The sequence below is a fragment of the Taudactylus pleione genome, unplaced genomic scaffold (genome assembly GCF_031769625.1).
Source record: "Taudactylus pleione unplaced genomic scaffold, aTauple2 ptg000173l, whole genome shotgun sequence".
Taxonomy (NCBI): Eukaryota; Metazoa; Chordata; class Amphibia; order Anura; family Myobatrachidae; genus Taudactylus; species Taudactylus pleione.
In genome coordinates this window covers 2,761,984-2,774,091 of record NW_028284575.1, presented here as the reverse complement: position 1 = coordinate 2,774,091, position 12,108 = coordinate 2,761,984, and positions in this window count along the sequence as shown.

Sequence of the window (12,108 nt, the reverse complement as noted above, 5' to 3'; positions counted from 1 at the left end):
GCAGTGCTGTACATGATGGAGCAGGGTGCGGTGCTGTACATGATGGTGCAGGGTGCGGTGCTGTACATGATGAAGTAGGGTGCGGTACATGATGTAGCAGGATGCGGTGCTGTACATGGTGGAGCAGGGTGCGGTGGTGTACATGATGGAGCAGGGTGTGGTGCTGTACATTATGGAGCAGGGTGCGGTGCTGTACATTATGGAGCTGGGTGCGGTGCTGTACATGATGGAGCAGGGTGCGGTGCTGTACATGATGGAGCAGGGTGCGGTGCTGTACATGATGGAGCAGGGTGCGGTGCTGTACATGATGGGGCAGGGTGCGGTGCTGTACATGATGGAGCAGGGTGCGGTGCTGTACATGGTGCTGTACATGATGGAGCAGGGTGCGGTGCTGTACATGATGGAGCAGGGTGCGGTGCTGTACATGATGGAGCAGAGTGCGGTGCTGTACATGGTGGAGCTGTACAAGGTGGAGCAGGGTGCGGTTCTGTACATGGTGGAGAAGGGTGCGGTGCTGTACATGATGGGGCAGGGTGCGGTGCTGTACATGGTGCTGTACATGATGGAGCAGGGTGCAGTGCTGTACATGATGGAGCAGGGTGTGGTGCTGTACATGATGGAGCAGGGTGCGGTGCTATACATGATGGAGCAGGATGCGGTGCTGTACATGATGGAGCAGGGTGCGGTGCTGTACATTTCCCAGCAGGATGCGGTGCTGTACATGATGGAGCAGAGTGCGGTGCTGTACATGTCACAGTAGGCTGCAGTGCTGTACATGATGGAGCAAGGTGCGGTGCTGTACATGATGCAGCAGGGTGCGGTGCTGTACATGGTGCTGTACATGATGGAGTAGGGTGCGGTGCTGTACATGATGGAGAAGGGTGCGGTGCTGTTCATGATGGAGCAGGGTGCGGTGCTGTACATGATGGAGGAGGGTGCGGTGCTGTACATGTCACAGTAGGGTGCAGTGCTTTATATGATTTAGCAGGGTGCGGTGCTGTACATGACTGAGCAGCGTGCGGTGCTGTACATGATGGAGTAGGGTGCACTGCTGTACATGATGGAGCAGGATGCGGTGGTGTACATGATGGAGCAGGGTGCGGTGCTGTACATGATGGAGCAGGATGCAGTGCTGTACATGATGGAGCAGGGTGCGGTGCTGTGCATGATGGAGCAGGGTGCGGTGCTGTGAATAATGGAGCAGGTTGCGGTGCTGTACATGATGGAGCAGGATGCGGTGCTGTACATGTCACAGTAGGGTACAGTGCTGTACATGATGGAGCAGGGTGCAGCGCTGTACATGTCACAGTAGGGTGCAGCGCTGTACATGATGGAGCAGGGTGCTGTGCTGTACATGATGGAGCAGAGTGCGGTGCTGTACATGATGGAGCAGAGTGCGGTGCTGTACATGATGGAGCAGAGTGCGGTGCTGTACATGATGGAGCAGAGTGCGGTGCTGTACATGATGGAGCAGCGTGCGGTGCTGTACATGATGGAGCAGAGTGCGGTGCTGTACATGATGGAGCAGAGTGCGGTGCTGTACATGATGGAGCAGAGTGCGGTGCTGTACATGATGGAGCAGAGTGCGGTGCTGTACATGATGGAGCAGAGTGCGGTGCTGTACATGATGGAGCAGAGTGCGGTGCTGTACATGATGGAGCAGAGTGCGGTGCTGTACATGATGGAGCAGGGTGCGGTGCTGTACATGATGGAGCAGGGTGCGGTGCTGTACATGATGGAGCAGGGTGCGGTGCTGTACATGATGGAGCAGGGTGCGGTGCTGTACATGATGGAGCAGGGTGCGGTGCTGTACATGATGGAGCAGGGTGCGGTGCTGTACATGATGGAGCAGGGTGCGGTGCTGTACATGATGGAGCAGGGTGCGGTGCTGTACATGATGGAGCAGGGTGCGGTGCTGTACATGATGGAGCAGGGTGCGGTGCTGTACATGATGGAGCAGGGTGCGGTGCTGTACATGATGGAGCAGGGTGCGGTGCTGTACATGATGGAGCAGGGTGCGGTGCTGTACATGATGGAGCAGGGTGCGGTGCTGTACATGATGGAGCAGGGTGCGGTGCTGTACATGATGGAGCAGGATGCGGTGCTGTACATGATGGAGCAGGATGCGGTGCTGTACATGATGGAGCAGGGTGCAGCGCTGTACATGTCACAGTAGGGTGCAGCGCTGTACATGATGGAGCAGGGTGCAGTGATGTACATGATGGAGCAGGGTGCTGTGCTGTACATGATGGAGCAGGGTGCTGTGCTGTACATGATGGAGCAGGGTGCGGTGCTGTACATGATGGAGCAGGGTGCGGTGCTGTACATGATGGAGCAGGGTGCGGTGCTGTACATGATGGAGCAGGGTGCGGTGCTGTACATGATGGAGCAGGGTGCGGTGCTGTACATGTCACAGTAGTGTGCAGTGCTGTATATGATGGAGCAGGGTGCGGTGCTGTACATGATGAAGTAGGGTGCGATGCTGTACATGATGGAGCAGGGTGCGGTGCTGTACATGATGGAGCAGAGTGCGGTGCTGTACATGGTGGAGCTGTACATGATGGAGTAGGGTGCGGTGCTGTACATGATGGAGCAGAGTGCGGTGCTGTACATGATGGAGCAGAGTGCGGTGCTGTACATGATGGAGCAGAGTGCGGTGCTGTACATGATGGAGCAGAGTGCGGTGCTGTACATGATGGAGCAGAGTGCGGTGCTGTACATGATGGAGCAGAGTGCGGTGCTGTACATGATGGAGCAGAGTGCGGTGCTGTACATGATGGAGCAGAGTGCGGTGCTGTACATGATGGAGCAGAGTGCGGTGCTGTACATGATGGAGCAGGGTGCGGTGCTGTACATGATGGAGCAGGGTGCGGTGCTGTACATGTTGGAGCAGGGTGCGGTGCTGTACATGATGGAGCAGGGTGCGGTGCTGTACATGATGGAGCAGGGTGCGGTGCTGTACATGATGGAGCAGGGTGCGGTGCTGTACATGATGGAGCAGGGTGCGGTGCTGTACATGTCACAGTAGGGTGCAGTGCTGTATATGATGGAGCAGGGTGCGGTGCTGTACATGATGAAGTAGGGTGCGATGCTGTACATGATGGAGCAGGGTGCGGTGCTGTACATGATGGAGCAGAGTGCGGTGCTGTACATGGTGGAGCTGTACATGATGGAGTAGGGTGCGGTGCTGTACATGATGGAGCAGGGTGCGGTGCTGTACATGATGGAGCAGGGTGCGGTGCTGTACATGTCACAGTAGGGTGCAGTGCTGTACATGAGGGAGCAGGGTGCAGTGCTGTACATGATGGAGCAGGGTGCGGTGCTGTACATGATGGTGCAGGGTGCGGTGCTGTACATGATGAAGTAGGGTGCGGTACATGATGTAGCAGGATGCGGTGCTGTACATGGTGGAGCAGGGTGCGGTGGTGTACATGATGGAGCAGGGTGTGGTGCTGTACATTATGGAGCAGGGTGCGGTGCTGTACATTATGGAGCTGGGTGCGGTGCTGTACATGATGGAGCAGGGTGCGGTGCTGTACATGATGGAGCAGGGTGCGGTGCTGTACATGATGGAGCAGGGTGCGGTGCTGTACATGATGGGGCAGGGTGCGGTGCTGTACATGATGGAGCAGGGTGCGGTGCTGTACATGGTGCTGTACAGGATGGAGCAGGGTGCGGTGCTGTACATGATGGAGCAGGGTGCGGTGCTGTACATGATGGAGCAGAGTGCGGTGCTGTACATGGTGGAGCTGTACAAGGTGGAGCAGGGTGCGGTTCTGTACATGGTGGAGAAGGGTGCGGTGCTGTACATGATGGGGCAGGGTGCGGTGCTGTACATGGTGCTGTACATGATGGAGCAGGGTGCAGTGCTGTACATGATGGAGCAGGGTGTGGTGCTGTACATGATGGAGCAGGGTGCGGTGCTATACATGATGGAGCAGGATGCGGTGCTGTACATGATGGAGCAGGGTGCGGTGCTGTACATTTCCCAGCAGGATGCGGTGCTGTACATGATGGAGCAGAGTGCGGTGCTGTACATGTCACAGTAGGCTGCAGTGCTGTACATGATGGAGCAAGGTGCGGTGCTGTACATGATGCAGCAGGGTGCGGTGCTGTACATGGTGCTGTACATGATGGAGTAGGGTGCGGTGCTGTACATGATGGAGAAGGGTGCGGTGCTGTTCATGATGGAGCAGGGTGCGGTGCTGTACATGATGGAGGAGGGTGCGGTGCTGTACATGTCACAGTAGGGTGCAGTGCTGTACATGATGGAGCAGGGTGCGGTGCTGTACATGATGGAGCAGGAAGCGGTGCTATATATGATGTAGTAGGGTGCGGTGCTGTACATGATGGAGCAGGGTGCGGTGCTGTACATGATGGAGCAGGGTGCGGTGCTGTACATGATGGAGCAGGGTGCGGTGCTGTACATGATGGAGCAGGGTGCGGTGCTGTACATGATGGAGCAGGGTGCGGTGCTGTACATGATGGAGCAGGATGCGGTGCTGTACATGATGGAGCAGGGTGCAGTGCTTTACATGTCACAGTAGGGTGCAGTGCTGTACATGATGGAGCAGGCTGCAGCGCTGTACATGATGGAGCAGGGTGCGGCGCTGTACATGATGGAGCAGGGTGCGGCGCTGTACATGGTGGAGCAGGGTGCGGCGCTGTACATGATGGAGCAATGTGCAGTGCTGTATATGATGGAGCAGGGTGCGGTGCTGTACATGATGGAGCAGGATGCGGTGCTGTACATGATGGAGCAGAGTGCGGTGCTGTAAATGTCACAGTAGGCTGCAGTGCTGTACATGATGGAGCAAGGTGCGGTGCTGTCCATGATGCCGCAGGGTGCGGTGCTGTACATGGTGCTGTACATGATGGAGCAGGGTGCAGTGCTGTATATGATGGAGCAGGGTGCAGTGCTGTACATGATGGAGCAGGGTGCGGTGCTGTACATGATGGAGCAGAGTGCGGTGCTGTACATGATGGAGCAGGGTGCGGTGCAGTACATGATGCAGCAGGGTGCGGTGCTGTACATGATGGAGCAGAGTGTGGTGCTGTACATGATGGAGCAGGGTGCGGTGCAGTACATGATGGAGCAGGGTACAGTGCTGCACATGGTGGAGCAGGGTGCGGTGCTGTACATGATGGAGCAGGGTGCGGTGCTGTACATGATGGAACAGGGTGCGGTGCTGTACATGATGGAGCAGGGTGCGGTGCTGTACATGATGGAGCAGGGTGCGGTGCTTTACATGTCACAGTAGGGTGCGGTGCTGTAAATGATGGAGCAGGATGCGGTGCTGTACATGATGGAGCAGGGTGCGGTGCTGTACATGATGGAGCAGGATGCGGTGCTGTACATGATGGAGCAGGGTGCGGTGCTGTACATGATGGAGCAGGGTGCGGTGCTGTACATGTCACAGTAGGGTGCGGTGTTGTACATGATGGAGCAGGATGCGGTGCTGTACATGATGGAGCAGGGTGCAGTGCTGTACATGATGGAGCAGGATGCAGTGCTGTACATGATGGAGCAGGGTGCGGTGCTGTACATGATGGAGCAGGGTGCGGTGCTGTACATGATGGAGCAGGATGCGGTGCTGTACTTGATGGAGCAGGGTGCGGTGCTGTACATGATGGAGCAGGGTGCGGTGCTGTACATGATGGAGCAGGGTGCGGTGCTGTACATGATGGAGCAGGGTGCGGTGCTGTACATGATGGAGCAGGGTGCGGTGCTGTACATGATGGCGCAGGGTGCGGTGCTGTACATGATGGAGCAGGGTGATGGAGCAGAGTGCGGTGCTGTATATGATGGAGCAGGGTGTGGTGCTGTACATGATGCAGCAGGGTGCAGTGCTGTACATGTCACAGTAGGGTGCGGTGCTGTACATGATGGAGCAGGGTGCGGTGCTGTACATGATGGAACAGGGTGCGGTGCTGTACATGATGGAGCAGGGTGCGGTGCTGTACATGATGGAGCAGGGTGCGGTGCTTTACATGTCACAGTAGGGTGCGGTGCTGTAAATGATGGAGCAGGATGCGGTGCTGTACATGATGGAGCAGGGTGCAGTGCTGTACATGATGGAGCAGGATGCGGTGCTGTACATGATGGAGCAGGGTGCGGTGCTGTACATGATGGAGCAGGGTGCGGTGCTGTACATGATGGAGCAGGGTGCGGTGCTGTACATGATGGAGCAGGGTGCGGTGCTGTACATGATGGAGCAGGGTGCGGTGCTGTACATGTCACAGTATGGTGCGGTGTTGTACATGATGGAGCAGGATGCGGTGCTGTACATGATGGAGCAGGGTGCAGTGCTGTACATGATGGAGCAGGGTGCGGTGCTGTACATGATGGAGCAGGGTGCGGTGCTGTACATGATGGAGCAGGATGCGGTGCTGTACTTGATGGAGAAGGGTGCGGTGCTGTACATGATGGAGCAGGGTGCGGTGCTGTACATGATGGCGCAGGGTGCGGTGCTGTACATGATGGCGCAGGGTGCGGTGCTGTACATGATGGCGCAGGGTGCGGTGCTGTACATGATGGCGCAGGGTGCGGTGCTGTACATGATGGCGCAGGGTGCGGTGCTGTACATGATGGAGCAGGGTGCGGTGCTGTACATGATGGAGCAGGGTGCGGTGCTGTACATGATGGAGCAGGGTGCGGTGCTGTACATGATGGAGCAGGGTGCGGTGCTGTACATGATGGAGCAGGGTGCGGTGCTGTACATGATGGAGCAGGGTGCGGTGCTGTACATGTCACAGTAGGGTGCGTTGCTGTACATGATGGAGCAGGATGTGGTGCTGTACATGATGGAGCAGGATGTGGTGCTGTACATGATGGAGCAGGATGTGGTGCTGTACATGATGGAGCAGGATGCGATGCTGTACATGATGGAGCAGGGTGTGGTGCTGTAGATGATGGAGTAGGGTGCGGTGCTGTACATGTCACAGTAGGGTGCGGTGCTGTACATGATGGAGCAGGGTGCGGTGCTGTACATGATGGAGCAGGGTGCGGTGCTGTACATGATGGAACAAGATGCGGTGCTGTACATGATGGAGCAGGATGCGATGCTGTACATGATGGAACAGGGTGCGGTGCTGTACATGATGGAGCAGGGTGCGGTGCTGTACATGTCACAGTAGGGTGCTTTGCTGTACATGATGGAGCAGGGTGCGTTGCTGTACATGATGGAGCAGGGTGCGGTGCTGTACATGATGGAGCAGGATGCGGTGCTGTACATGATGGAGCAGGATGCGATGCTGTTCATGATGGAGCAGGGTGCGGTGCTGTACGTGATGAAGCAGGGTGCGGTGCTGTACGTGATGGAGCAGGGTGCAGTGCTGTATATGATGGAGCAGGGTGCAGTGCTGTACATGATGGAGCAGGGTGCGGTGCTGTACATGATGGAGCAGAGTGCGGTGCTGTACATGGTGGAGCTGTACATGATGGAGGTGCTATACATGTCACAGTAGGGTGCAGTGCTGTACATGATGCAGCAGGGTGCAGTGCTGTACATGATGCAGCAGGGTGCAGTGCTGTACATGATGGAGCAGGGTGCGGTGCTGTACATGATGGAGCAGGGTGCGGTGCAGTACATGATGCAGCAGGGTGCGGTGCTGTACATGATGGAGCAGAGTGTGGTGCTGTACATGATGGAGCAGGGTGCGGTGCAGTACATGATGGAGCAGGGTACAGTGCTGCACATGGTGGAGCAGGGTGTGGTGCTGTACATGATGGAGCAGGGTGCGGTGCTGTACATGATGGAGCAGGGTGCGGTGCTGTACATGATGGAGCAGGGTGCGGTGCTTTACATGTCACAGTAGGGTGCGGTGCTGTAAATGATGGAGCAGGATGCGGTGCTGTACATGATGGAGCAGGGTGCAGTGCTGTACATGATGGAGCAGGATGCGGTGCTGTACATGATGGAGCAGGGTGCGGTGCTGTACATGATGGAGCAGGGTGCGGTGCTGTACATGTCACAGTAGGGTGCGGTGTTGTACATGATGGAGCAGGATGCGGTGCTGTACATGATGGAGCAGGGTGCATTGCTGTACATGATGGAGCAGGGTGCATTGCTGTACATGATGGAGCAGGGTGCGGTGCTGTACATGATGGAGCAGGGTGCGGTGCTGTACATGATGGAGCAGGGTGCGGTGCTGTACATGATGGAGAAGGGTGCGGTGCTGTACATGATGGAGCAGGGTGCGGTGCTGTACATGATGGAGCAGGGTGCGGTGCTGTACATGATGGAGCAGGGTGCGGTGCTGTACATGATGGAGCAGGGTGCGGTGCTGTACATGATGGCGCAGGGTGCGGTGCTGTACATGATGGCGCAGGGTGCGGTGCTGTACATGATGGAGCAGGGTGATGGAGCAGGGTGCGGTGCTGTATATGATGGAGCAGGGTGTGGTGCTGTACATGATGCAGCAGGGTGCAGTGCTGTACATGTCACAGTAGGGTGCGTTGCTGTCCATGATGGAGCAGGGTGCGGTGCTGTACATGATGGAACAGGGTGCGGTGCTGTACATGATGGAGCAGGGTGCGGTGCTGTACATGATGGAGCAGGGAGCGGTGCTTTACATGTCACAGTAGGGTGCGGTGCTGTAAATGATGGAGCAGGATGCGGATCTGTACATGATGGAGCAGGGTGCAGTGCTGTACATGATGGAGCAGGATGCGGTGCTGTACATGATGGAGCAGGGTGCGGTGCTGTACATGATGGAGCAGGGTGCGGTGCTGTACATGATGGAGCAGGGTGCGGTGCTGTACATGATGGAGCAGGGTGCGGTGCTGTACATGTCACAGTATGGTGCGGTGTTGTACATGATGGAGCAGGATGCGGTGCTGTACATGATGGAGCAGGGTGCAGTGCTGTACATGATGGAGCAGGATGCGGTGCTGTACTTGATGGAGAAGGGTGCGGTGCTGTACATGATGGCGCAGGGTGCGGTGCTGTACATGATGGCGCAGGGTGCGGTGCTGTACATGATGGCGCAGGGTGCGGTGCTGTACATGATGGCGCAGGGTGCGGTGCTGTACATGATGGCGCAGGGTGCGGTGCTGTACATGATGGCGCAGGGTGCGGTGCTGTACATGATGGAGCAGGGTGCGGTGCTGTACATGATGGAGCAGGGTGCGGTGCTGTACATGATGGAGCAGGGTGCGGTGCTGTACATGATGGAGCAGGGTGCGGTGCTGTCCATGATGCAGCAGGGTGCGGTGCTGTACATGTCGCAGTAGGGTGCGTTGCTGTACATGATGGAGCAGGGTGCGGTGCTGTACATGATGGAGCAGGGTGCGGTGCTGTACATGATGGAGCAGGATGCGGTGCTGTACATGATGGAGCAGGATGCGATGCTGTACATGATGGAGCAGGGTGCGGTGCTGTAGATGATGGAGTAGGGTGCGGTGCTGTACATGTCACAGTAGGGTGCGGTGCTGTACATGATGGAGCAGGGTGCGGTGCTGTACGTGATGGAACAGGATGCGGTGCTGTACGTGATGGAGCAGGATGCGGTGCTGTACGTGATGGAACAGGGTGCGGTGCTGTACGTTATGGAGCAGGGTGCGGTGCTGTACGTGATGGAGCAGGGTGCGGTGCTGTACGTGATGGAGCAGGGTGCGGTGCTGTACGTGATGGAGCAGGGTGCGGTGCTGTACGTGATGGAGCAGGGTGCGGTGCTGTACGTGATGGAGCAGGGTGCGGTGCTGTACGTGATGGAGCAGGGTGCGGTGCTGTACGTGATGGAGCAGGGTGCGGTGCTGTACGTGATGGAGCAGGGTGCGGTGCTGTACGTGATGGAGCAGGGTGCGGTGCTCTACGTGATGGAGCAGGGTGCGGTGGTCTACGTGATGAAGCAGGGTGCGGTGGTGTACATGATGGAGCAGGGTGCGGTACTGTACATGATAGAGCAGGGTGCGGTGCTGTACATGATGGAGCAGGGTGCGGTGCTGTATATGATGGAGCAGGGTGCGGTGCTGTATATGATGGAACAGGGTGCGGTGCTGTATATGATGCAGCAGGATGCGGTATTGTACATGATGGAGCAGGGTGCGGTGCTTTAAATGATAGAGCAGGGTGCGGTGCAGTACATGTCACAGCAGGGTGTTGTGCAGTACATGTCACAGTAGGGTGCAGTGCTGTACATGTCACAGTAGGGTGCAGTGCTGTACATGTCACAGTAGGGTGCGGTGTTGTATATGATGGAGCCGGATGCGGTGCTGTACATGATGGAGCAGGATGCGGTGCTGTACATGTCACAGTAGAGTGCGGTGCTGTACATGATGGAGCAGGGTGCGGTGCTGTACATGATGGAGCAGGGTGCGGTGCTGTACATGATGGCGCAGGGTGCGGTGCTGTACATGATGGAGCAGGGTGCGGTGCTGTACATGATGGAGCAGGGTGCGGTGCTGTACATGATGAAGCAGGGTGATGGAGCAGGGTGCGGTGCTGTATATGATAGAGAAGGGTGTGGTGCTGTACATGATGGCGTAGGGTGCGGTGCTGTACATGATGGAGAAGGGTGCGGTGCTGTACATGATGGAGCAGGGTGCGGTGCTGTACATGATGAAGCAGGGTGATGGAGCAGGGTGCGGTGCTGTATATGATAGAGAAGGGTGCGGTGCTGTATATGATGTAGCAGGGTGCGGTGCTGTACATATCACAGTAGGGTGCGTTGCTGTACATGATGGAGCAGGGTGCGGTGCTGTACATGATGGAGCAGGATGCGGTGCTGTACATGATGGAGCAGGATGCGGTGCTGTACGTGATGGAGCAGGGTGGGGTGCTGTACGTGATGGAGCAGGGTGCGGTGCTGTACGTGATGGAGCAGGGTGCGGTGCTGTACGTGATGAAGCCGGGTGCGGTGGTCTACGTGATGAAGCAGGGTGCAGTGCTTTACATGTCACAGTAGGGTGCAGTGCTGTATATGATGGAGCAGGATGCGGTGCTGTACATGATGGAGCAATGTGCAGTGCTGTATATGATGGAGCAGGGATCAGTGCTGTTCTTGATGGAGCAGGATGCGGTGCTGTACATGATGGAGCAGAGTGCGGTGCTGTATATGTCACAGTAGGCTGCAGTGCTGTACATGATGGAGGAAGGTGCGGTGCTGTACATGATGCAGCAGGGTGCGGTGCTGTACATGATGGAGCAGGGTGCGGTGCTGTACATGGTGCTGTATATGATGGAGCAGGGTGCAGTGCTGTATATGATGGAGCAGGGTGCAGTGCTGTATATGATGGAGCAGGGTGCGGTGCTTTATATGATGGAGCAGGGTGCGGTGCTGTATATGATGTAGCAGGATGCGGTATTGTACATGATGGAGCAGGGTGCTGTGCTTTAAATGATAGAGCAGGGTGCGGTGCAGTACAAGTCACAGTCGGGTGCAGTGCTGTACATGTCACAGTCGGGTGCAGTGCTGTACATGTCACAGTCGGGTGCAGTGCTGTACATGTCACAGTCGGGTGCAGTGCTGTACATGTCACAGTCGGGTGCAGTGCTGTACATGTCACAGTCGGGTGCAGTGCTGTACATGTCACAGTCGGGTGCGGTGCTGTACATGTCATAGTAGGGTGCGGTGCTGTACATGATGAAGCAGGGTGCAGTGCTGTACATGATGAAGCAGGGTGCGGTGCTGTACATGATGAAGCAGGGTGCGGTGCTGTACATGATGGAGCAGGATGCGGTGCTGTACATGATGGAGCAGGATGCGGTGTTGTTCATGATGGCGCAGGATGCGTTGCTTTAAATGATAGAGCAGGGTTTAGTGCAGTACATGTCACAGTAGGGTGCAGTGCTGTACATGTCACAGTAGGGTGCGGTGTTGTATATGATGGAGCAGGATGCGGTGCTGTACATGATGGAGCAGGATGCGGTGCTGTACATGTCACAGTAGAGTGCGGTGCTGTACATGATGGAGCAGGGTGTGGTGCTGTATATGATGGAGCAGGGTGCGGTGCTGTACATGATGGCGCAGGGTGCGGTGCTGTACATGATGGAGCAGGGTGCGGTGCTGTACATGATGGAGCAGGGTGCGGTGCTGTACATGATGAAGCAGGGTGATGGAGCAGGGAGCGGTGCTGTATATGATAGAGAAGGGTGTGGTGCTGCA